The sequence below is a fragment of the Aquarana catesbeiana genome, linkage group LG13 (assembly GCF_042186555.1).
Source record: "Aquarana catesbeiana isolate 2022-GZ linkage group LG13, ASM4218655v1, whole genome shotgun sequence".
Classification (NCBI taxonomy): Eukaryota; Metazoa; Chordata; class Amphibia; order Anura; family Ranidae; genus Aquarana; species Aquarana catesbeiana.
The window spans coordinates 75,866,502-75,889,251 of record NC_133336.1 but is presented as its reverse complement, the minus strand read 5'-3'; the positions used below and the strand labels follow the sequence as shown (position 1 = coordinate 75,889,251).

The 22,750-nt window shown below is 42.4% G+C and overlaps 1 protein-coding gene and 1 pseudogene across 1 annotated transcript in view; both read right to left on the bottom strand.

Annotated features, from left to right (window-relative positions):
• TYRO3 (TYRO3 protein tyrosine kinase) overlaps positions 1-22,750 on the bottom strand; it is a 334,891-nt gene that overhangs the window by 135,134 nt on the left and 177,007 nt on the right. The gene's annotated exons all lie outside the window — the stretch shown is intronic.
• LOC141116394 (peptidyl-prolyl cis-trans isomerase FKBP2 pseudogene) lies at positions 17,983-18,642 on the bottom strand (annotated as a pseudogene).

Genomic DNA, 22,750 nt, shown 5'->3' with positions numbered 1-22,750 from the left:
AAACATCCCCACAACATGATGCTACCATCACCATGTTTCACAGTGGGGATGGTGTGTTCAGGGTGATGTGCAGTGTTAGTTTTCCACCAGACACATAGCATTTTGCTTTTAGGCCAAAAAGTTCAATTTTGGTGCCATTTGACCAGAGCACCTTCTTCCACATGATTGCTGTGTCCCCCACATGGCTTCTCACAAACTGCAAAAGACACTTCTTTATGACTTTCTTTCAACAATGGATTTTTTCTTGCTCACTCTTCCATAAAGGGCAGATTTGTGGAGTGCATGACTAATAGTTGTCCTTTGGACAGATTCTCCCATCTGACCTGTGGATCTCTGCAGCTCCTCCAGAGTTACCATGGGCCTCTTGGCTGCTTCTCTGATTAATGCTCTCCTTACCCAGCCTGTCAGTTTAGGTGGATGGCCATGTCTTGGTAGGTTTGCAGTTGTGCCATACTCTTTCCATTTTCAGATGATGGATTGAACAGTGCTCCGTGAGATGTTCAAAGCTTGGGATTATTTTTTTTATAACCTAACCCTGCTTTAAACTTCTCCACAACTTTATCCCTGACCTGTCTGATATGTTCCTTGGCCTTCATAATGCTGTTTGTTCACTAAGGTTCTCTAACAAACCCCTGAGGGCTTCACAGAACAGCTGTATTTATACTGAGATTAAATTACACACAAGTGGACTCTATTTAGCAATTAGGTGACTTCTGAAGGCAATCGGTTCCACTAGATTTTAGTTAGGGGTATCAGAGTAAAGGGGGCTGATTACAAATGCACGCCACGCTTTTCACATATTTATTTGTAAACAATTTGGAAAACCATTTATCATTTTCCTTCCACTTCACAATTATGTGCCACTTTGTGTTGGTCTACCACATAAAATCCAAATAAAATGAATTTACATTTTTGGTTGTAACATGACAAAATGTGGAAAATATCAAGGGGTATGAATACCTTTTTTCAAGGCACTGTAGATTTAATAGTCAGATGTTCACCAATGTTTTGCCATAAAGTGGATTTATATATTGTATCAACAGGGTAATAAAAAACAAAGTAGCATAATCTAACAAATGACCAGAATGGTTTTCTGTAACTGGCTATGATATTTTGCAGTTGGCAGATACAGTGTGTAAAATTCAAATTCCCTCCAGTTGCTCATTCAAGAGAACAGTAATGAATGCCAACTATGACCATACTGCAAACTGCCCTGTGGTATGCATACTACATGTAGGTTCCCCTGGCTCCAATGTTTTGCATCGCTTTATAGTCAGTATAATTTAAAGGAAACAGTCTGCCTTTACTGACTTCACTTTCTGAAAATACTATTATTTAATTCAGTAGTTTAGTATTGTGCTAGGAAATGCTTTTATTTTTGTTTGTCCATTCACGGACTTCGACTTCTGCAGCCAACCTCTGATCAACCAATTTTAGGAAGAGGGGAGGTGATGGTTTCACAAAAAATATGATATAAGCCAGTGCCAGGGTTGTTTGTTCAGTATATAAACACCCAATTTAAGAGTATTTAGGAATGCGCTTTCCAACCCCATTCTCATGTCTATGGCTAGGCTCCTCAGAGCTTCTGACGAATTACAGAATTAACAGGCTGACAATCCTGGCCTAATCATTTTAATTTTTTGTTTGTTGTAGTATAATAATGCAACCTTCAGATCTGAATTTAGGAAATGCTTCTGTGTGTGCAATAAATAGGGGGAAAAAAAAAAATCACACTCAACAATCACTACATTGCAGAAAAATATTTTTCTTTGATAAGAAAGTTGACATTTCTGCAAGCGATGGTAAAAGTACAGACATGCCTAAAGGAGATCATCAATCACTCCCACACATATAAATAACTGCAGGGTACACAAAGTCAAAGATTTATACATTGTGATGTCACAGGACAAGCCTCTGCCACTAGTCTTTGGCTTTTTTAGACTATTGATTTTAAAGCCCATTATAGTTTTGCTGAGCAGTGGAAGACCTTGCAGAATGATTTACTGCATGGAAGGAAGTTGAAAATAGCATATTATAGATCTGAGAACTTTGGAAAGCATTGGTGAAAAGTAAAAAAAAAATAATAATAACACCACAATGTACAATCCTGTTTTTTATATTTTAACTTATCCTTTTGGCTCTAGGCTAAAGTGAAAAAAAAAAAGTACAGTTCCTTGATAATGACAGAATTAAGCCGCTATTTACACCTGTGTGATTTGTTGTGTAATGTTCGAATCATGACAGTGCTCAAGATGAAAGATACCATTATGCTCACCTGAGTGTTGTGTCACTTGTCGCCTGTCTCATGCTCAAGACTAAGAGATTTGAATGACCTACTGTAGTAAGTACCTGACTTGCCAGGATTTATTTTGTGTGTTGATACTATAAAGTATTCTGATGAAAGCTCTATTCTGACAAATATTTAAAAACTCTACTTACAGGGCTACCACCACACAAGTCACCTTAGTTGGATTTCTCTAAAGATTGAATACAGCTGTGGTTTTGCATGAGGTGACTGAGAGGATCTTTAAGAGGGGATGAGAAAGGAGGCTGTAAAGCCAATATCTTATCAGAGCTGGGACAGGAGGACAAACAACCTTGGAGGAGATGTGGGCTGGGGATACATTTATTAAGCATTAATGTGTAACTGCACTAAAAGTGCAGTTGCACCTTAAGTTAAGGAATGGTCTGGAGTAGGGTTAGTGTCAGAGTTACAGGGATAGGCTAGTTTGAGGGTTAGAGGAAGGGTTTGGTGTGAGGGTTAAAGGAAAGGGGTAGGGGGCGTGGTCTGGATATGGTCGTGTGAAGACGGGTGCCTGAGGAGCTCCCGGTCCGACCCGTCCTTAACCAGCTTTAGAACAGTAACTATTCACCCGTTTTACTCGTCATTTACTCCGCTGGAAAGCGAAGGGGCAGATATCAAAAGCGGGTGTCCCCCAAGCCACACAGGAGTGGAGACATACAGAGATTTCTTTCAAACAACCTTGGGGCCTCTCCGAATACCAAGATGGCGGACACCACGAGGTCTGACCCTCATAGCGAACATCAGTCGCAGGCCCCTCTATCCAGGCACCACTATCGATCGCCTCCAACATAGACTGTACCCATCCCAGCAATGTTCCGATTGGAACCTGAGGGACCTTCGCAACCCTCATAGACACCATTAACCCTGAGAGCTGACACTGAGCTGAAAGCGCTCCTGCAGGCCCTCCCTACTAGGACAGGCATAGAAGCCATAGTGAGTAAATTGGAGGTGTCCCACTGCCAGGAAATAGAGGTGGTGCGGCAAGAGGTACAATTATTAACTGACCGAGTCGACGGTTGAGACATCACACACCGCCCAAGCAAACATGATTCTCACTCAACAGTTCAGTTAGAGGAGATCGAGGACTGCAGCAGGCGTAACAACCTGAGCTTGAGGGATCTTCCAGAGGCTACTGGGACAGAGGACTTGGCGGCATCCACCCTGGTGATCTTCAGGGACATGATGGGAGAGCTCTACCCACATAGCCTATCCTTTGACCGGATCCATAGAGCCCTCAGTCCCTGTTCGGCTGACCCAGACAGACCGAGGGATGTCATCTTTCGAATTCACCAATATGCTCATAAAGAGCTGCTACTATGGGCTGCCTGGGAGAAGGGAGACTTTGAATCAGATGGAGCTAGCATACGGATTATGCCAGACACTACAGAGAAGAGCCCTCCTGAAACCAGTACTAGAAGTGGCTAGACAGGTTGGGATAACATACCGATGGGGCTTTCCCATCTCAGTGACTTTCAAGAAAGCCCAACAATCTTTCACCCTCCGGACCCCCGCTGACCTCCCTGCTCCGTTTGCATCCTTGGGAACTGATCCGATTGAAGTACCTGATTGGCTCCAGATGTTGCAACGCTTCACCCCCCCCCACTCTGGATCATTCAACCTGAGGAGAGCTTGATCCCCGAGGCCACAGAGGAACCGGCGCAGATCTCGCTATAACTCGGCAGACGCACCTAGAGAGGACTGAGTGACAGCGTCTGAATGGTAAGCTGAGGGAATCCGATTCCCCACTCAGATACTTCTCTTTGTGCACTGCATTTGCCCCCCCATTGCCTCTGACCCTCCTCCTCGTTGCCCCCTCTTATCTTTTACTTATACATCATATACATCATGGACGGAATCCCCGCAGATGAACCTCCATCCCCCCGGAGCTCCCCCTTTCTGGATTTGAGACAGCACGGGTGGAACTGCCCCTTATCTATGGCGCTATGTAAGCCCGGTTATTGGGGGACCATACTGGCACTCATGGAGACCAGAGAGGGGAAATTAATCACAAAGGAAGTCAGGGATGCCTATCCCCTACTCAGACACCCATATAAAGCTGTCCTGTGCCAGGAGAATAACCTGAGTGGGAGAGCCAGGAAAAAGAGGGGAGATGTCACTTGTCCTTTCCCTACGTATACCGCGTTTGCAGTGGGCTAAATATGTGTGACTTCCTCCATTGAGGAAGTCACTAGTCAACTAGGTTGACTAGTTGATTCCCTACACAAACCTACAGGGATGATGGCCCAATGGGAGTATGAACACATAATAGCAGACCCCATGGGGTTGGGATCCTTATACACCTCCCCCCATTGATCCCACCACGACCAATGCTAAGGAACAGGACACATACTATAGCTACTTGGGCCTGAGGACTTAATATAACAGATGGTTCAATTTCAGTTGTGATGACCTGTTTTTCTTGTTTTACATTCTGTTTTATTTTCTGTTATACGCATGTCTATTTAGGGTAGATATTTGACTTACGTTACCAAGCTGGGAGGACTGGGTCGTGCTGAGAGGGCCTCTCCCGGTCGTCTCTTACCTCTTCCCCAGTAGGACGAAGCATACTTCCTGGTGTAAACCAGGGCGAGCTTCTTTGCATATTATTGTTGCAGGGTATTAACATAGAGTGGGACATCAATTCTTTCATTAATCAAGCATAATAACTACTATGTTCTCCCCTTTCTAGTTGGTCCCAATATATCAACTGGATCCAAGTAATGTTATATTTACATACTATTTACTGTTTGGGGGATGCCCCTATATGATTATGATAAGATCTTTTCCAAGTCTTGTTGAAAAAGATCTTATCACAATCTCAATATTATAACAAGACTTGAAAAAGATCTTATCACAATCTCAATATTATAAGTCTTGTTATAATATTGTTTATCATATTACTAATTATGTCATATGATGCCCCTTATTGGTAGTGTCATTTCATGATTTATATATATAATCACTATACACTTAAGGCAGATTCCCCTCTATGACCATAGTGTGATCCCTTTAAAGCTAAGGTGGATTGGTATCATTATGTTACAGTAACTTATTAGGTTTGGTTTCAGGTGTCCACCTTTGCTGACACTTTAAGAATTAGGGAGTGACCGATCCCGGATGGAGGCTTGGTCTAGCTCTCTGGAGCGCAACAGTGTTCTCTATATGATGTGGCTAGTACCATGTTAGCGAGGCTTGGCCAGCAAGGTGGAGCGCACCGACTCCGCACTGGACGTGCGGGGATGACGTCATCGCGCTGTACGTCAGTGAGGCTTGACTGGATGGGTGGAGCGCGACGGCGCCGCTATACCCCTATGACAAATGACGTCTGGCCACACTGACAGTGTGGTTTACTTCCGGATTATTTCCGGATTAGTTGTCCAAGCTCGCTGTCATTTCGGATTCTTTCTTTATAATTTATTAGGAATAAGTCCTTTTAACAGACTACAATTGTCCTTTTGCCCCTAGGTGTGTGGGAACACAATAACTAAAAGTAAGATCTATATTAACTGGAAGTGATGTTAATCGTTACACTTCCGGTACCATGACACTCCCAGTGGGGGTCATTATGTGTTTATTAAGCGGTGAGGTGAGGGGGTTCCATACCCCAGATGATGGCTTCTTAGCTGAAACATGTCGGGTGGACCCCTCACGATTGCCGCTATATGATATTTGAGCTTTTTTCGATCTTCAAAAATGTGAGTTTGTTTTTTAATTATTTTAATAAATTAGTGTTTTAAAAACGTTATTACGCTATGTGAGTTTTCTTTGCTCCTCGCATGGCATATGAATTATACGTTTGGCTTATGCTGGATTGTCCATGAGTGAGGAAGCCGTGCAGTTACCCCTTTCTCCACCATACGCTGATGACATCTGACAAGACGCACTCCTCAGAATCGTTGGTCATTAAGCCTTTCTGACTTGTTTGGCGTATGCCACTTCAGGTCATATATTTCCGGTAAGCCTCCTCAACTCCTGGTGATGGCCCCGGCACTGATGTAAAATCTTTGCACACTTGTGGTTTTCCTACTGTCTACCTACTTGCCAGAATTGGTGAAACCATCCATCTGTGAACTTGGGAGTTTTTTTCCATCACTGGCCATTTATTACCCCCATAGACCTTGGGTGACGTTGTTCTTCACAATTTTTTCACATATTTTTACATATTCAATATGGACTGTTATGCTTTATGATTTTTAATTTTTTTATTTTGAGGTGTTTGGTTTATGGAACCGTCACGGGTTTCTTATTACTAGTCACTGGTACATTTGATAACTAAGTACATTTATCGTTTTATTTAATTTTTCCTGTGATTAATACAATTTAATTATTTGGTATTATCCATATTTATGGTCATATATGTTTTGTTAGCATTCACTTTATATATGCACTTATGTACTGTGATGCACACGTTTGTGGATGTGGATTATAGCGCTACACTTTTATATTTTTTTTTTGAAGCCTCCATGGGTTGCAAAATTTTCTCCATCGTTAGCTAATTTATACATGGGATATTGGGAAGAATGTTTTCTTTTTTCACATCTCAATATCTATGCACTGCACATCCACTGGTATGGGCGATACATAGACGATCTGATCTTAATTTGGAACCACACGGATTCCTCGTTAACTTCTTTTGTTTCATACCTCAACAATAACAGCCTTAATCTTGAATTCTCTTATGTGAGCAATAAGATCATGATTGATTTTCTAGATATCACACTCAGGGGTGACCCCAGCACTGGTCTTATAAATACTGGAACCTTCCGCAAACCTACTGCCGGAAATTCCTTACTTCTGGCCTCCAGCTGCCATCCACCCCATACTATTCGTTCCATCCCGGTGGGTGAGTTTATTAGAGCCAAGCACAACTGCTCCACCCGGAAAGTTAGAGCTAGAATGCTCCAACATCTCAAAACGATTAAGCGCTAGAGGCTATCAGAAGTGGCATATTAATAGAGCCATTTCCATAGCCTCAGAGAAGGACAGGTACAATCTATTGCACAACAGAGATAAATCCCCTTGCTCTTCAAAATATACACAACATAAAACTCAAAAGAACAAGGACAAGAGTTCCCTTACCTTTGTCACCACTTTCTCCAGAGAGTTTAATCAGATCAAACAGATTGTAAATAAACATCTTCCCATTCTTTATGGTGACAAGGACCTAATAGATGTGCTTTCTAAAGGGTGTAATTTCTCTTGTCCTCGTGCCCCAACTTTAGGTAACTCCTTGTCGCCCAGTCTACACAAAACCACCACTATTTCCAAAACGTGGCTCAGTACTAATGGCTCGTATAGTTGTGGTTTAAATACTTGTAGGTATTGTAACAAACATAACAAGAATCATAAATCTATCACCTCGTACCATAATAAATAAGGTATTTCCTATTAAGGATTTTATAAATTGTAGTACTCAATATGTAGTCTACGTGATAGAATGTGATGTTTGTAAATTACAATATGTAGGATGAACCACTAGGCCCCTTCGCACAAGGATTAGTGAACATTTTAACGGAGCAGCATATAGTAATGAGAGAAGGTTATCCAATGTATCTAAACACTTTAAATTTATACATGATGGTAATATGGATTCCTTCTCTCTTTCTCTGCAGTTCAAAAAAATCAAAATGTCGGTACGTGGAGGAGACAAGCACAAAGGGCTACTGGAACAGGAAGTTAAGTCAATTTTCCTGTTGGGGACACGTTTTCCCACAGGCATGAACCACAGATGGGATGTGGATCTATTTCTCAAATGACATCATCCTCTTCAGTTTTATTGTCACCTGCTTCAGTATTTGTCTTTTTGTCCCAGTATGTTCCTTCTGTGCTTGTTTTCTGCCCTCAAAAAAAAAATTTTTTTTTCCTCCTGCCCAACAAAGGGAAGGAATAGGGAGAGAAGGGGAAAGGAAAAGGAGAGGGAAAGGGAGAGAGGAGGGAGAAAGGGGGAAGAAAAAGAAGAAAAAGGAAATTATTTTTTTCTTTTTTTTTCTTTTGATCCTGCCATAAATTGCATCCCTCTTTTTTCATTAATTGTACCTTTTGTCTTTGTTCCTACTATAAATTGAATCCCTCTTTTTTGATCCTGTTATACATTCAATCCCCCCTTTTTTGCGATTCTGCCATATATTTAATCCCCCTCTTTTTTGAACCTGCCATAAATTGCATCCCTCTTCCTTAATCCTGCCATAAATTCCATCCCTCTTTTTTCATTAATTGTATTTTTTTCTTTCTTATTTTTTTTGATCCTGCCATAGATTCCATCCTCTTTTTTGTGATCCTGCCATTAATTTAATCCCCCTCTTTTTTGATCCTGCCATAAATTGTATTCTTTTTTGATCGCGCCATAAATTGAATCCCCCCTCCCATTTTTTTTTTCTCTTTTGATCCTGCCATTAATCTTGACTTTAGATTTTTTTGCTACCACAAAGTATCTTATTTGAACATTTTGAACATTTTCCCTTCTTTTAAGGAATATATTTCTCCCTTGGAGTATTGAGGTCCTAATATCTCATGTAGCATTTTTTCTACACACTTCTTTTTGGCTCAACAAAATAATTTTATATTGCCTTTCTTTCCTCTCCCTCTTCTCATGCTGGCTAAAAACAGGTGTAGTCACTAACCACTTGAATAATTGGTGGTATCAAATATGTTAATTTTCTGTGACACTAACCTGATAGGCCAATTTTGTAGAGATGGCGTTTGCCTGTGTGTATGTGAGTATATATATATTTTACCATATCTGTTTCAAACTAACTACGACTAAGGCTAATGCCGAAACGTGTCAGATTTATTGTCACTCTGATGTACCAATAAACGACACTTCAAGGATTACAGTTTTACCGGCTCTCCTTATTACTGGGGGACATTAATGTGCCTCTAAACCCCGTGGTCCACACTTCGTCAAATACCTTCTCTATGCGTATGAGCACTCACAAGCGTATAATACGAGACTTACATAACGCCCAACTGATAGATGTCTGGAGACTGCACCATTCTGGGGAACGAGACTATACTTATTTTTCAGCTCCACATAAAGTATACTCAAGAATAAATTATTCTTTTCCCCCCCATAGTCAGCTGGAAGCAGTCCACAAAGTAGAGATAGGCAATGTCACCTGGTCAGATCACGCTCCTATCACTATGCGTTATTGCCTGTCATCCTCCCTGACCACTAGATCCAGATTTTGGAGACTCAACGAAAGCCTTCTACAAACACCAGAGGTCCTGACAGACATCAAGACTGAACTGCAACAATACTTCCAAACAAATGACGTTGACAACTGTGACCCGGGCATCTTATGGAAGGCCCACAAGGCTGTGATAAGAGGGGTGTTCATCAAACATGGGGCACGCATCAAAAGAGAAAGAGAACACTTGCTGTTTGAACTCCTTCAGAAGATGCATGACATAGAATTAAAACACAAAACAACACCGACCGCATCCCTAGAAACAGAACTGACGTCCCTTAGAAAACAAACAGTCAGTGTGTTACATTATAGAGCCAAAGCAGCATTACAAATCTGCCGTAAACTTTCTTACGAGTCAGGAAATAAATGTGCGAAACTACTAGCCAAAGCGGTAAGGAGTCACTGACTTAACACATATATTCCCCAAGTCATAGACCCATCAGGACAAAAGAAGACCACACCAACTCAGATAGCGAAAGAATTTAGGGACTACTACACATCCCTCTATAATCTCCCCGTTAGACCACCAAATGACATAACGATAAACGACTACCTCTCAGCATCACAGATTCCCCAACTAACACCAGAGATCAGAGCAGGGCTAGAGGATCCCATCACTTTAGAAGAACTACAGCGAGCAATGAAAGGGATGAAACCAGGCAAAGCCCCGGGACCAGATGGGCTTACACTGCAGTATTACCAAACTCTACTACCACTCCTAGGCCCTCATATGGTGAGGTTGTTTAACGGTCTAAGCGAAGGAACCTCATTCCCTAGAGACACGCTGAGGGCACACATATCCCTCATATTAAAAGAAGGAAAAGACCTGGCAGCATGTGGCAGCTATAGGCCCATATCCCATCTGAACGTGGATCTTAAACTATTCACAAAAGTGTTGGCCAACAGATTGACCCAGTTCATGCCAGACCTAATTCACCTGGATCAAGTAGGGTTTATCCCTGCCTGAGAAGCACGGGATAACACCACCAAAGTACTTAACCTCATTCATATAGCTACCAAAAATAAAACCCCATGTGTCTTTCTCAGCATAGACGCTGAGAAAGCGTTTGACCGCGTCAACTGGGGCTTTATGAAAGCAGTCCACAAACAGATCGGTCTAGGACGTAAAATGCTACAATGGATCTCTAGTGTCTACTCTATACCCACGGCCCAAGTCAAAACAAATGGGATTCTCTCAGATCCCTTCACAATAGCTAATGGCACTAGACAGGGATGTCCACTCTCACCTCTACTTTTTGCCCTAACCTTAGAACCCCCTTTTGTGCACTGAACGATCAAACCCTGACATATTGGGTGCGACAATAAAAGGTACTCAACATAAAATCTCTGCATACGCAGATGACCTTATGTTTTCCCTATCCAGTCCGGTGAAATCACTACCACACCTCCTCAAGGAGTTCGATAAATATGGAAATTTAGCCAATTTAAAAATCAATTTTGATAAATCAGCTGCAATGGGGATCAATATACTACCAAGTAGAATGGACTCGCTAAAATCACAATTCAAATTTAAATGGTCGGATGTTTCCCTCAAGTACCTAGGAACTTTAATTCCAAACGACTTAAAACGTACCTTTGAACTCGACTTTCCACCCCTACTGACTGAGACCCGATTACTGCTGGAGGACTGGAAAAAAGGACTCCTCTCCTGGTTCGGCAGGTGTAACTTGCTTAAAACGTCTATACTCCCAAAATTCCTGTACTTGTTTCAAGCCCTACCGAACAAAATCCCACCTAAATACTTTAAACAAATACACTCCCTATTTATCCAATTTATCTGGGTAAAATCAAGACCTAGGCTACGTAGACGCTATTTAACCTTACCCAAACATTATGGAGGAATAGCACTCCCTGACGTAAAAAATTATTATTTGGCCATCCACTTAGGGAGAATAATAGATTGGAACCACGATTATAAAAACAAATTATGGACACAGTTGGAACAGACACAGTCCGAGGCCACACTGAAAGGAGCAGTCTGGTGCTATGACCAGATTTCTCCAATGTTGAAGTCACACCCTGTAATTGGCACTACCCTCCGGATAGGGGCATCCATAATATTTGCAACATCCCTCTCCACTAACAACTCCCCTCTTTACCCTATACTAGGTAATCCTGCCTTTCCTCCTGGCCTGAAACAAGAGGGATATGGGACACTTGCACTATCTGGCAGGGACAGAGCATCACACTTTCTAGTAGATAATACCTGGCCCTCCGTACAAACCCTTACTGCCGACAATGGTCACTTCCAGCTGTCGTTTTGGGAAGCAATACAGCTACACCATTTCTTACACTCACTCCCCAACCCAGCACAATTTAATCGAAACTTGACGACTTTCGAAGACTATTATAGAGATGAGGGAGTCTTTCCTCAAGTACTATCTAAAACGTATGTTTTACTCAACTCCCCCACAGAACAACCTGACTTGACATACATACAAAAATGGGAAAATGACCTACAACGCCAGTTTATTAATGCTCAAAAACAAACTATCATCAGATTTTCCCTGAAAACATCCATCTGCACAAAGACTCAGGAACTTACAGTAATTACAAGATACTAACTAGATGGTACTATACCCCTACCAGACTTCACAAGTTTTTCCCGACTACCTCAGACAAATGCTGGAGGTGCCAAACAGATAAAGGGACACTCCTCCATATCTTCTGGTCTTGCCCTCTACTGAAACATTTCTGGACGACAGTCCGAATGATCACTCAAAAATTTACGGAAACCCCATAAGCGACGACCCAGCTTTCATTCTGCTGCATGCCACTACCATCCCGGCATCGAAATATAAAAAGAATCAATAGTATGACAGCTATTAAACGCAGCTAAATCTTGCATCCCACTATTGTGGAAAAAAAGCTCGCCCCAGACTATAGGGTTGTGGCTGCGCAGAGTGGAAGAGATCAGGAGAATGGAGGATTTAGTCCTTACGGCACAGAACAAGCAAGAACACCACCTCCAGGCATGGACACTCTGGAGCTTATTTATATACTCAGATGAAGGAGTGGCTATGTTAGCTACTTGATAGTACAACATTATAGAATATATTTCACATAGAAGATCCGGGTCTATCGCTCCCACAACTCTCTCCCCCCTCCCCCCCTACCTTTCTTCCTCTCCCCTCATCCCCTCTCTGACCCCCTCTCCCTTTTTATTTCTTTCTCTTTTCCTCCTATCCTCTTTCTTCTTCTTCTCTTTATGGAATCTTTATGTTCCCAACTATTTGGTCTCTGGAATATTTCTCGTTTGTCCCCGAACTATGGGAACACACGGTTCAACAAGACATATAACTACGAAGAAGTAGTGCCAGAAACCATTTTTATATATCCAGTTTCAGTTGATTTATATCAGCCAATGTTAATTACAAATATTGAATGTCCAACCATAAATATTGTGGTAATTATCTACGTTAGGTCATGTACTCATCTGTGAACACCAAATATGATGATGGACACTGTACTGTGTTTTATATGTTGACTCTCTGTTTATAGAAAATAATAAAATTTATATTTGAAAAAAAAAGGAAAGGGGTAAGCTGGAGAAGCCACGTGATCAGTGACGCAACACGTCGGGAGGAGCCGGATGACGTCACTTCCGGTCACGGACGAGACCGGAAGTACCTGATATTTGTGAAGCTGAACCGTGGTATTTTAAAATGTAAGTTGATGCTTTTAATAAAATACTTTTATTGGGATTCTGCACATGGAGATTCATTTCTATTGCATGTGAGCTTACTACGGAGGAGCATGGAGGTGTTGAGATATTAAGTATCCATTTGAATTTCCAGTATATACTGAGAAGCTTATGGTTTTTGAGTGTTTCAAGGAGAAGGAGCCTGCGGCTGCTGACACCTAAAGAGTGATACCAGAAATGCGACTAGACCTGTAGAGGTCTTTCCCTGAGCTGAGAGGGTGAGAGAGATCACACTATGATCACAGATGGTGGAAGTTCTTCACTTTGAAAGAATTTGAACATTATTTATGTGTGCACTTTGGATGGTGACATCACTATATGAACGTTAATTTTTGCACGGAGCACTTCAATATTGTATTGCAATTGTTTGCGCACGGAGCACTTTTTATATTTCATTGGAATTGTGTATGCAGAAAACAGACACTTCATTTGATTATTTGCAATATATTGCTTACACAAATATTTATTTAGTGAAGTTTATGCACTTTATTGTATTTATTGTATTGAGGAAGCACCACATTATTTGTTTTATATGTGGGTAGATCATGAATACTTGAGTAAATTAATGATGCTACATGTAAAACTCCCACCTCCTACCCTGGTCTAATAGTGTTTATTTTTAGATGACAAGCCTCAGAGTACCTGGATATGTTACAGAGAGCAATCCCACGGAGAACAGAGCACACAGAATGGAAAAATCTGTCTGTTCTCCAAAAGAGCTGTGTATGCCAAACTGCCTTCAAATGCCAACTTTAGGTTATGTTTATTCTGCTTCAAGGGGGAAACATATCCAGTTCATAGGGAAGCTTTAACTTTTCATTTTATTTTATTATGAATAAACAGCAACATTGGGCAGGAGAAATTCTTCCCGAGGAATCTTATTTTTCCTGCATTATCACAACACTCGCCAAAGCCATATTAATTGTAAGCATTAGGCAGAGTGATATATTGACTGAGCAGCTGTCCAGGGTATTCAGGGTAATATGCAGATGCAATTTTCAGGGCTATTTAATAAAGTAGTCCAAATTGCACAGATTTGAAATGTACGTCAAAGCAATCAAAGATGCCATCTAAATCGGTAACCAGGATTTGCTGCACTTTGTATTACCTTGTAAAGCCGAACTTCACAAAAAAAAAAAAAATCAAATATACAGTTAAATGTATATATCAAAGCAGTATAACCTTTCAAATGCTTTGTACCATTATCCAGTTATTTCCAAGATTTGCTCAGCCCTGCCAGACATTACAGCAATGCTGGTGACCCTACTTTTCTCTACTGCAATTAAGTAATACAATCTAGTCACCTCCCTACCCCCAGGCTGTGACTGGACATTGAAGGGACAGCAGCAGGGTGATAAAGTCATCTCTCTCTTCCTGTCAGCATGTTCCTGGACAGCACGTCTTTACAGCAGATTATGATTTACAGTGTTGACCCTTTTTCTCCCAGTGCTGCTATGTAGGGATTACATAGAGTTTATAACAAGTTGATTTCTGTATTAATTTAGAACTGCATTAAATGGTGTTCATTTTATCTACTAGCAGTCTTCCCTTTAAAGCTCAAGTTTAGTTAAATATGTTTTAAATCAGCACAAGGGACTGTACTTACATTGAATTAAAAGTGTCCCTTGTTTTGGTGGCTGTTGTGTTCTTTTACATCTTTATTCCCCTGGTAATCAATGTAGTAAACACTGCTACTACATTGATCTCCTCTAGCTAACTGGTATGCGGCAGTATGGACAAAACCTTTATACACTGCTATCTGTGCTATTCAGAAAGCTTAAATGAAACCAACTTCTCTTAAGCTGGTAGAAGTTTGTCACATGATTGTTCAAGAACATGATTATGGGTGTAAACTTGTGAAAACACTCAGCTCTAACGACAAATATCAATCATCATGGTGCCATAAATTTCATATCTCTTTATATATTTTTTTAACCAACTATAAGCTTTCATGAGTCTGCTCAAAGTTAATATATGACCATTTGTCAGCATTCAGAATGATCAGAGAGGAAGACACCCCTTGAATTCACCTTTGAAATAAACTCCAGTGGGACTCTTTATGCACTTCCAGAACAGAAAAGGAAATGTTTGAGTCAGTGAGCCAAACTATGGAAGGCATTGGGGGTGATTTACTTAAGGTAAATAGGTTGTTCATTTTTCAGAAGGGAAGTTGCTCTTTGCAAGGGAATTTGCCCAAGAGCTTTTTGAATAAGGTGATGTTTCACTTTGCAAAGAGTACCTAATCACGTGCAAGGAAATAAAAAATAAAAAAAAAGAATTTTTGCTTGCATATGATTGGATGATGGAAGTCAGCAAAGCTTTACATCATTCACTAAGTATAGGGTTAAATAATTGTTTAATATAATGAGGAATAATATTTCGGGCTGTAGAGTGCTACTTTAGGCTCTGTTTTGAAGCGGTTTGTTCTAAGTATATTTGAGAAAGGTATATAGTAATTGTGAAACTTAATATGAGGAACTTGTAAGTGAACATATGTATCGGACAAATGTCTCAGCTGTTAGAAAGGAAGATAAGAAACCACTTTAGTGTTTTATAAACTCTACTAATTAACAGTATAGTTTGCCTAGCTACGAATACGTAAAGAATTCCAAATACAGTAAAACCTTAGATTGCGAGCATAATTCATTACAGAAATATGCTTGTAATCCAAAGCACTTGTATATCAAAGCGAGTTTCCCCATAAGAAATAATAGAAACTCAAATGATTCGTTCTACAACCATTTATTCATAGGTCCTTCAGTTTATATTCCATATAAAAAGATTATAGCCTGGTTGTGTAACCATAAAATGTCCATCCACAAATGGAAGCCTCCACAAGGAGATTAGAAGCAAAATCCAGCAGGAGCTACAGAGTATAAAAAGAGAAGAGAGGTAGCAAGTGCACCAATATGTTGCTAAATGTTGTACCTTCATTAAATGTAACCATATTGCTACAATTAGAGATGCTTAGAGATGCTTCTCTTCTCTTTTATACTCAGTTGTGACGTGACGCTACTTGTATATCAAGTCAAAGTTTAATAGAAAATGTAGCTTGTCTTGCAAAACGCTCTCAAACCAAGTCACTCTCAAACCAAGGTTTTACTGTATGTGTATCTCTATGATTGGTTAAATGAATAAAGGAAATGTGTTATCTGATGCACTTATCACAATGCATTACATTTGTATCTGATTGGTGGGCAGAGATGTTCCCTCCCACATGTCTTTTGTATATTTAACATGATGAACCATACCCAATAAACAAGTCTCTGTTTTCTATGATCCAGTGTGTGGTCTGAATAAGCAAGGCTTCCAGGGTCCCGATAGTCAAGGTAGGTGACAGGGAGACCGATGGTAGAATTTAACCCCTACAGTTCAGTGGTCTCAGAAGTGGGATTCGAACCCACGCCTCCACTAAGCTCTGGGGATAATTCCCTTGCAAAATGAACAGTCTGTTACCCTTCAGCAAGTCAACCCCATTGGCTCAGCATGACAGGGAACTAGCATTTTCAGGAGAGCACATCAATGGCACGCAGCATACTTCCTCAGTTCAGACTTCCTTTATATATAGATCATAAAAAGCTATCCTATCTTTGCAGCTAGTGCTTGATTTTATTCACAAAATAGCAGCAAGTAAAGCAAATTTAACAATATTCACGCATATAGCGTATTTGTTTAAACAGGTGATCTCTCTAGTTTTTGTGGAAGATTACTCTCTGAAATACTCTCATACAATTACAACAAATCACTCTCGGAATGCAAAGTCCCTAGGGAGAAAGAAAATAAGACATATTTCCTGTATCTGCAGCACGGAAATCCCAGTAATGCTTCTTTGAGTAAAAAAGGAGTTATGTAAGCTTGTTCCGCGGTGATTGCACGACAGACAGGTAATTCCATTTCCATCAGATTGCAGAAATGCCAGCACTTATTCTATCTGTAGGGGTGCAGTCAGGGCTCGGCAAACCACATTGTCACTGCCATGTCACAATGTGGCAGCTTCACCTCTATAAATAGGAAGGAAGGTTGTGACCCTGTAATTCAGTGATTTCAGCAATTCTCTGATCTTGGACTATGGTCAAATGGCCGTTACTGTCACAACATTTAGAATATCCTTGTAGTTTTTCAAATTTGTATGAAAAAAATGTAAATATCTGCAGGGGGACAGGAGACAAAATCTTACTACACTAAGCCATACCACAAGCCCTAGAGCAGCGACGGATACCACTGTATACCACATCGTTACATGCTGATACTGCTGTTTATGCTCCATTTCTATGCTGCAATGGACCTCTAATCAGAGGGACATTCATAAGTCTTTATTTAAAGAGGAAAAAAGAAGCCATAAGGATTCCAACCAACTCTCCCTTAAAGAGCACATCTCTTCCTGAAAAAAACATTTGAAAAGAAATGGGACTTCTAAGCTATACAAGAAGTCTACATTGTTAGACAAATGTAAAAAAACAACAACAAAAATTCCACAATTCATTGTTTTCAGTACAAAATCATTTTTTAAAAAAGAAAATTAATTTTAGTTTTCGTGCACAGGAGCGAGCACATAACTTGGTGCTCAGTGGCGATATGTCCCTTCCAACCCTCTCCCTCTGAATGTTTTTAAATGGATGCAGTAATATACACATTCCCCCAAGCAATACTACATGGTCAGTACTTACTGTTCTTATTTTATATACATATCATATGCGTTTACCATAATGGTCACATTTTTTCTCATGTTGATGTTGATTATGCAATGCTTTACATTTGGCTCATAATTGTCTTTTTTTTTTTGTGTCTGTGTTTTTATTCAGCACTGTGTGAGACGCTGCCTTCCAGCACAAACAGGACCCCGTACAAAGGAATGAGACACCCCCCGCCACCCCAATTACAAATCTGATCGTCTTTGAATGCTTAAGAGCTCCACCTCAAATATAAGAGTGGCTCCTCCTGGTATTTTGGGTGGTGCACCTCTATCTCCATATCCCAGCTCTGGAGGAATAACCAGCTTCCTTTTCTCCCCCTCACACATTCCTAGCAGACCTTGGTCCCCTCCCTTGATGACCTGTCCAGCACCTAGAGTGAAAGTGAAAGGTTGATTTCTGGGTATGCTGCTATCAAACTCAGTGCCATCTTCCAGCTTCCCTGTGTAATGCATGTTGAGGGTGTCCCCCTTTACGAGATTTAATGGGGCAATTTTCCACTCTTTTCTTCACCCCAATTTGTAACTTTTTGCTGCCTTCTTTACAAAAAGCTGGGGGTAGCAGGGATATAGCAAGTAGGCACCACAAAGGTGTAAGTAACATGGGATTCATGATGGTGGCAAGATGAGCCCCTGCAGTGAAAAGTCACACACAGTTCTATGCCCTCTCTCCTGATCTGTCTGCACGCCGCCGCTTCACACCGACCCATAATTGTCTTTCTAAATTATAGACATACCTCTGTTTGTGCTGATTCAAATCAGACACCCCTGAAGAAGAGTATATCTCGAAACGCGTCGGGTACTCCCCGTATGTGTATTCCATATGTATCGGAGTTCTACGATTGTGTATCTTTGCATACTGTATTGCAAAAACATTTTTTTGTTGTTATCACGCATCCTGTATCCCTTTGTATCCCATGTATATTCACCCTGTGTACTGCAGATCTGTTTAAGTCTATACCTTAATAAATACCTAATTTCATTTCAAACTCACACTCCTTATACTCCTGATTACTCCTGAGTAGGTTCTCCCTTTAAAGTCCCGCAAGAGGAACAAATTTCCATTTGCCTAGACACATTTGGGATGTGGGTCTACCCTACTCTCTAGACCAACGCAGCACCACCGCTACCTAATTTATACACTTCTGTGTGTGCCCCCATAGCAAGCCGCTTGCTATGGGGAAACACCTTTGGGCTCTGTGACAAACTCACCCGGGACAGAGGCTATTGGAGGGGACTGAAAGCAAGCCTCTTGCCCACCGATTATGGGCCCTAGCATTTGGGGGAATGGTGCTCTCTGTGAGCTGTATGCCTGGGGACCCTGGGGTTGGTGTTACTTTGGATTCAGCTCCATGTCCCTCCAAAACACACAGACTCTGGAACCCGTTATATGCCATATTAGAATGATAAGACTGAATTATACTGTTGGGACACATACTGTGAGGAGATGCTAATGTCATCAACTCCACTCACCTGTCTGATGTCAGCTATAATGTGTTTAATGTAAATAAGTTTAGTCTAGGTTCTAAGGGTATTCAACTCATTGTTGTTTGTTCTAATTAACCCTGTGTTGATGTTTATGGTAATGTGTGTAAATTGAATGAGCTGATCACATTGTCCTCTATACAATGTAGGAGACGGGACGACTCCTATTGGAGCTCATGTTAATTAGGTTAGCTTTGAGTCATCCTGGTGTATAAATGTGTGGGAGATCTCAAATAAAGAGTAGTTCTGATGTACTCCAAGACTGATGTTGTCTAGTTCTTGGGGTTCCTATAGCCAGATCCATTGGACTCGTGTTCCAGAACTTAAGAAGCAGTATATGACGGAAGCACTCAAGCGGAGTGTGGGACGTTCCGTGACATTGGTGGCAAGCAGCGGGAAAGCTTCCTGAAGTCTGGGACATCCAAACCTCCAACTGGATCCAAGATCAGCATAGCAGACTTCAGTCACCCCAGCGGAGATATGGACCTGGCATCAGAGTTCCCGGGGCTGCTGCGGATCATCCTTTCAACATACACCAGGACTGTGTCTGAGGATGAATACCTGGAGCTTAGGCAGCAAATTCGGGTGGAGCTCTGCATTGCAGCCCTCCGTCTCGCTGGTATAAAACAGGGCAAGTGCTTTCCAACCCAAGAGCAACGGGCCAGTGACCAACGGGCATTGCGGATGGCATTCCTGGGAGAGCAGCCCCCAGGAGCAATGGGTGACTGAGTTGGACAGGTTGGTCAAGCAGGAGATAGAGCTGGACAATCGTTATCGGGCTCTGCAATGGCATGCAGAGGAGGGATATTTAGGGGAGACAACAGAATGCTCTCCGGAGGGATATGACTTTGGCGGCCCTGGATTGCTGTGGGAGAGCCTTACAGATCTTTTTATGTTTGGCGATGAAGGGGAACCTGACCTTGAGGACCTGAGAGACTATAGAGAGTCTATGCTCGGTCTTGCAGGGGTCTCAGAGCTCAAACCTGATCTGGACCATTTGCTAAGGAAGGAACAGCATCTGGAAAGGGCATACAGGAAACTGCTAGAACAAGTTCAGCAGCATGCCAGAGAATCGGCAGTGGAAAATCCGGAGATTGCCGTCCCCAAACCTGAAGTGCTGACAACAGGGCAGAGCTCTGCTAACCTCTGCCCAGAAATGATAGCATCTTCTGGGTTCCATGGACAGGAGATGGTGAATCTCTATCCCCAGACATCAGTTGCAGAGACATGGGATTTGATAGACTTTTCTGCTGAGCCTCCAGCAGAAGAGCTGATATCAGGGCCAAAGTTCACTGTGTTCTGCCCAGCACCAACAGTGGCTTCGGCCTTCTTGAGAGAAGAGATAGTCGGCCTTTCTCCCACAACACTGACAGGGACATGTGATTTTCTGCCAGCAGCATCTATGGAGTTAAAACAAACTTCTCCAACTGAAGATCTGGTAACTGAACAGAGGGTCCAAGACCTTTGTCCCACACTTTTACCAATTCCAGAGACTGGGGATTTAATAGACATTTCTGTAGAGGAGGAACCACCTAGCAAACCCCCAGCAGAAGTGCTGGCAAACGGACAGAGGGTCCAAGACCTCTGCCCCACACCTGTGGCAGTTTTGGAGGCTCAGGGTGAGAAGGTGGCAATCACTTCCCAGCAGCAGATACAGGGGGAGAAGGGAGAGGAGGTGTGTGTTATCCCTCCCCAACAGTTGGCCAGCGTGGAGGAAGCGGCCTTCCCTCCCCAGCAAAGATCAGTGCACCTGGGAGACAGTACCATCGACATGTCGTCCCAGCAGCCAGATGAGGGAATGGAACAGGAAGCAGCCAGCTCACCTCCCCAATGGCAGCTACACAGTTTGGGAGTGGAGGAAGCCAGCCTCCTGCCCCAACGGTTAGCCGGAGCGGAGGATGCAGAGTCCCCAGCAGAAGTGCTGGCAACAGGGCAGAGTGCTACCAACCTCTGCCCAGCACCGGCAACAACTGCAGAGTTCCAGGGAGGCGGGGCAGTCGGCCTCCCTCCCCAACAGTTAGCTGGAACAGATGGTGTGGGGTTTCCAGCAGAAGGGCTGGCAACAGGGCCGAGGACTGCTGGACTCTGCCCTCAACTAACAGAGGATGGATTTCCTGTGAAGGTGGATGGGACTTCAGTCTCCACCTGTATACCCCAGGGATGCTGGGCAGTGGGCCCAGATCCCCAACAGCATGACAGAGTGAGCCCAGTCACCCTGTCTTCTCTCCAGCAGCAGAAAGGACTCCAGGGAGAAGGGTCAGTCCAGGCCTCTCCCCAGCGGCAGATATGTTCTCTGAGAGAGGCAGAGGATGGCTGGGTGAGTAATACTCTGTTTGGAACAATTTGTTTGGGGTACTGTGTGGGTACAGGCATTAGAGGACTGGAGCTACTTACTAACTTCGGAGTCAACCCGTCTGGGGTCTCCTCCTTTGTTAGTCTCCTGCCGAAAGGGGAGAAATGTGACAAACTCACCCGGGACAGAGGCTATTGGAGGGGACTGAACGCAAGCCTCTTGCCCACCGATTATGGGCCCTAGCATTTGGGGGAATGGTGCTCTCTGTGAGCTGTATGCCTGGGGACCCTGGGGTTGGTGTTACTTTGGATTCAGCTCCATGTCCCCCCAAAACACACAGACTCTGGAACCCGTTATATGCCATATTAGAATGATAAGACTGAATTATACTGTTGGGACACATACTGTGAGGAGATGCTAATGTCATCAACTCCACTCACCTGTCTGATGTCAGCTATAATGTGTTTAATGTAAATAAGTTTAGTCTAGGTTCTAAGGGTATTCAACTCATTGTTGTTTGTTCCAATTAACCCTGTGTTGATGTTTATGGTAATGTGTGTAAATTGAATGAGCTGATCACATTGTCCTCTATACAATGTAGGAGACGGGACGACTCCTATTGGAGCTCATGTTAATTAGGTTAGCTTTGAGTCATCCTGGTGTATAAATGTGTGGGAGATCTCAAATAAAGAGTAGTTCTGATGTACTCCAAGACTGGTGTTGTCTAGTTCTTGGGGTTCCTATAGCCAGATCCATTGGACTCGTGTTCCAGAACTTAGGAAGCGGTATATGACGGAAGCACTCAAGCGGAGTGTGGGACGTTCCGTGACAGGCTCGCTCCTGAGTAATGCTGTGTGTGTTCATAGACACACATTGTGGCTTGGCTCCGCCCCATGCTCCCTCCTCACAGGATTTGATTTACAATGGCTCCCACTGCTGGCTCTGTGTCCTGTGAGGAACACAGGCCAGCACCGCTGCAGTTGGGCACAGCGTGGATCAAGATAGGAACTAAGAATATAGGGAGGCAAGTTGCGATGCAGTTATTGTAGAGCTGCACGATTCTGGC